Source organism: Belonocnema kinseyi, chromosome 7 (genome assembly GCF_010883055.1).
Source record: "Belonocnema kinseyi isolate 2016_QV_RU_SX_M_011 chromosome 7, B_treatae_v1, whole genome shotgun sequence".
NCBI lineage: Eukaryota > Metazoa > Arthropoda > Insecta > Hymenoptera > Cynipidae > Belonocnema > Belonocnema kinseyi.
Window position 1 is genome coordinate 21,556,820 of NC_046663.1, and position 5,085 is coordinate 21,561,904.

Sequence of the window (5,085 nt, forward strand, 5' to 3'; positions counted from 1 at the left end):
ATTTATAATATTTGTTCAAAATTAATATTTTTGTTTAAAAATTTAACTATTTTGGGTAGAAAATTCAATTTTTCCACTTGAAAATCCAACTTTCTTAAAAAAATTGGTCTTTTCCAGTAAATTTAAATTCTCTTAAGTTGAATTTCATTCCTTTTTTTTTGCAATTGATTACAGTAAACTACAACTTTTTTGTGTCATTTAAAATAAATTAAAGAATTAATCAAATAATTGCAAATCTTCAAATTATACCATTTTAAGCTATTTTAAGCTAGCAACATTAATTTAAGCACCAACATTTTTTTTGAAATATTTTTAAATATTCGCTTGATAAAGAGTTTCAGAAGATCATTTATAAATTTTCCGGGAATCTATTATAATTTATTTTATCTTTGAACTCAAATTTTTCTGAAAAATCTGCAAAATAAACAAAAATTGGCCTAAAATCTTTTAGATTGATTTATTTTTTAATTTTGAACTTCAAAATATTTCAAAACATTTGAAATAAAATCTTAATTTTGGAGTATTTCGAAAATAAAATTTTCAAACTTTTTCAGGCATTTTCAAAGGCATTTTCACCTTTGAAAATGCCTGAAAAAGCTTGAAAATTTTATTTTCGAAATACTCCAAAATTAAGATTTTATTTCAAATATTTTGAAATATTTTGAAGTTCAAAATTATTTTAGAATTTATTCAAAACTTCTTAATATTGATCATTGCACTTTCCACACAGTTTTGCATAAGACTTTTTAAATTAAAGGTCAAAGCATCGACAAATGAAGTTTAGTGATTGTGAATTCTCTTTTGTTCAATCTCCTTCGGCTTTAACGAACTTTAACTTCAATATGTCAAATTATTTTATTCTAAACCACCCTGCAAATGCATATCATTACCATAAACTTATATTATCACCATTCATAATATGCATTAGTATTGGGAGAAAAGTGTTTTCATTGTCTTACTTTTACAATTAAAAAAATGCGCATCCTATTTTAATACAAATGTTTATTAAACATTTTATTAAAATTTGTGTCGTTTTTTTAAAAAGTTTACTTTTTTTAAAAAATATTTTTGTATAACCTGAGTTTATAACAAACTTGTGGATATTTTTTGATTAAACAACTTTTACCTTTTAAATTTGTTCGTCTCATGTGTCGTTTTTCCAAATGTTTTATGTAAAATTTCAGTCAGAAAAACGATTTTTACAAAGGTGTCTGTATAATGATTGTGAATTCTCTTTTTTTAAAGCTTCTTCGGCTTTAACGAACAGATTCTTATCACATGTTCCATGAGAAAAAAAAGTTAAAAGTAAATTTTAAGATTTATTAAAAAAATTTTTTTGTAGTAAACATTGTATTGCACCCTTTGGAGTTTTATACAAAATTTTACATTGATTATTTGGTGATGTCACTTTTCACGATTTATACAAAAACTACGAATTCTTTAAAAAAATGATGAATAACATCTTTGTTGGGTTAACAACTTTTATCTTTTTTTTGTAGCTTGTTTCAAATGTACAAAAATCTTGAATTGTTAATGTTTTTTACGAATAAAAGGAAAACTACGCTTCCTACCAAATTATTCATTATCGTGCGTCGTGGTGCCTTAAATTTTTCAGTTTTTTTAAATTTTTTAAATGCTATAACTCTGATAATTTTCTTTCTATGCAGACGGACTCCAAATGCGTCCACGTTGTGGATCCTGGTCAGAATCTAAAATACCGCTGAATTAAATTGACTCATCGCCGCATTAGTATGAAACGTTCGTAGCAAACAGGGTCGCTGAAATACAAAACCTAACCAATGAAGAAGATTCGAGACACATCTCAACGAAAAAACGTTACGGGTTGAAGCCCAAAAATCACCCTTGGATGTGTAACCCCCAACTTAGAAAAAGAAACCCTTAAAACCACGCAGATGACGTTGTTAAAAAATATATTTTTCAGAATTTTATAGTGTAAATAGGATACTCGATTTCTGGGCTCCTCAAAAATACCAACACTGATTTTTGGGCCACAACCCTTAGCGTTAAAAAAAATAATCCCTTATTACTAGGCAGATATGAATTAAAAAGAAAATTGTTTATAGTTCTTTACTGTGTCAGTTAAATCTCTGAATTTTTGTATCTTCAAAAATATAAACATGATTTTTAGGTTTCAACCCTTAACGTTAAAAAACCATTCCTGGATACCACGCATATAAGACTTTGCTAAAGAACAATCTCTTTAAGAATTTTACGGCGTGAATAGAGTCTATGATTTTCAAGATTTTAAAAAATACCAGAAACGATTTTCGGACTACAACCCTTCACGTTAAAAAACAACCCCTTGACACCACGCAGATGTGACGTTGTCAAAAAATAATATTTTTCAGAATGTTGATGTGTAAATGGAGTTTCCGATTCTTGGGCCCCTAGAAAATATTAGCATCGATTATTCGACTCCAATCCTCAATGTTAAAAGACAACCCGTTTGACACCCTGCAAATGTGACATTGTCAAAAAATAATATTCTGTAACTGTGCTGTGTACACGGAGTTTTGTGATTTTTCGACCCCTCAAAAATTTTAAAACCGATTTTTGGGCTTTAAGCCTTAACGTAAAAACAACAGCTTGTTACCAGACAGATTTAAATTTGTCAAAAAGTAATCTTTTTCTGAAATTTACAGTGTAAATAGAGATTTTGGGCTCCAAAGCTTATTGCCAGAAACCAGCCCCTAGGCAAACTGTCAGTACGACTTAGCCGGAGAATTAGCGTTACTGGTTTTTTTTTTAAATTTTAGCTTTTACAAAGAAGGTAGTTTTATTGTTAGTAGGGGTGGTACCTCTAGTAGTAGGGGTGGTTGTTAAATAAAATGTTATTGCAGCTTCTGTGATTTTTCAAAATAGTTAATTTTGTGATTTTTAATGTAATTTTATTGCAAGAGTTTATGATAATTTCGTATATCTATTTGGTGAATCAAAATTTTTTTATTTTTCTTGAACAATTTTTTTAAGATGTTTAACACGAATAAAACGTAAACTATGCGTCCTATCAAAAATTGATAGGTTCTGAACTTATATATCGTCTTTTGATGCACAATTTTTGTTGCTATATAGTTTCTTTTATTTTTGGTAATTTTACCATAAAATGGAATTCTTAATTTTTCATTACTTTCTAGCGCGATCAAAATTTTAATTTTCGATTTTTCAAGAAAATTCTTTAAGGTGATATGACAATCTCGTAGGGTGTTTAAAAATAAACGTTTTTCTTTCAAGCTTTTTTTCATACTGTGCGTTGTTTATCTTAAAATTGTCATTTTCGTTTTTTTTTATTAATTTGTAACTGCTGGAAATCTTGTAATTTTTTGTATCAAAAAAAGTAATGATGATAAATGGACGTACATTAAATTTGTAAATTTTCAAAAAAGTAGACTCCTAAAATTTCGAAAGTGGTCTAACTTTGTGAATTTCTATTCAAAATGTCTGACTAACTTTGACCTTCAGCTTAGGATACCTAAGGTATGATTCAAAACCTAATCTAATATATTAATTATTTCAAATTTTATCGTGCTCACAGGCAGTTAGACATACAGGCACAAATACAGACATGTGAGGTCTGTTCAAAAAATACGCGGACTGTTTGAATTTCGCGGCTCGAGTTGGTTTCAGGAGAATCCGCTTGGTGTCGCTAAGTTCGTACAGGTCAGCTGTTTAAAACGCGGTATTCCAGTCGCAGATATCTTCATTTGTTGATAAGCTACAAGGTTTTAAGTAAAGAGTGTTTTTTTTTGTGTGTCGGATTGTAAAATGGACAGCCTGAAAGTGCAACGAATTGCTGTGAAATTTTGTGTGAAACTCGGGAAATCTGCAACACTGGGCTAGTCTTGCGACGTCAGACTAGAGCGGCTTGTACCACTGAACGCTCACGATATCGCCTGTATCGGGCTCGCAGTGGTCTACTCCGTTATGGTCAGACGCGGGAGATATCAGTTTACAACTCGACTTGAGAGCTAGTTAAAGATACAAGGGCCCTTTGGCGTTCTGAATGCAATAGTGATCATTACCTTCTAGTCTCCAAAATAAACTTAGGTCAGGAATAAAAAAAAGGAGCACCAAAAAACAGGAACCAACTTGAATCAAGATTGAGAATCTGAAGAAATCGGAAGTCCGAATCGATTTTCAAAATAGATTGAGGGAACTTATAGATGAGGCCACTTGGAAGGCGTATCGAATATGATCTAGGATGTCACTGTTAGAAGTACGCCTGAAGTGTGTGGTACTGCAGTTAGAGGAAGAATGTCTGGTGATGCGCGGTGGAATGATAAAATCCAAGCAGCCACCCAAGAAAAAAAGTGTATAAAAGAAATTCGAACATCACAGGTCTCAGCACTGAGAAGATAAATAGACTTGGAAATGATTGCAGACACAAAATGAGGAAAGTATGACTACCGTTTAAGGAAATTAAAGATTAAAGGTTTCATGCACAAGTGTCTAAGAATGACCCTCTTCTACGAAAAAAGTGTGGATCTTGGGTCAGTGAGAGTTTTTGCAAAGAATGTTGCCCAAACTGAATACAAGCACGAAAAACATAGGTCCCAATTATGAAAGTAAAAATATATCAAATACTTTTTTAAAAACAATTTTATAAACTTTTTTTAAATTGAATTGAAGCGTCTGTATCTGATAAATACTGAAGAATAAATAAGAATTAATAGAAGTCCACATCCAAAAATGATTTTGGATGCGCGCTTGAATATATAATTAAAAAAAGTTTAAACAACCACGGCAGGGTCCCGCTGAAAACAACCGCGGTAAATCACACCCATGGGTACGTCTCACGGCCGTAAAATGGGTCGCCACAGGGCGATAATTAATTTTTGCGTGCCACGAATTGTTTTGAAGAAACTGGTAAGTAAAGACAAATATAAAAAAATATATATGTAGTTTTTTGAACATCAAAAAATTAAAAGTTGGGTTAAGTAAAGTATCACTTTTTCCACGTGTACATACGAAAAAAAAAAAATTGACAGTTTAATGATGCCTTTGTGGAATAAGGAAGAATAGACACGATTGAAAGCGTTTCTTCTTCTACAAAGGTTGCTGATAAAT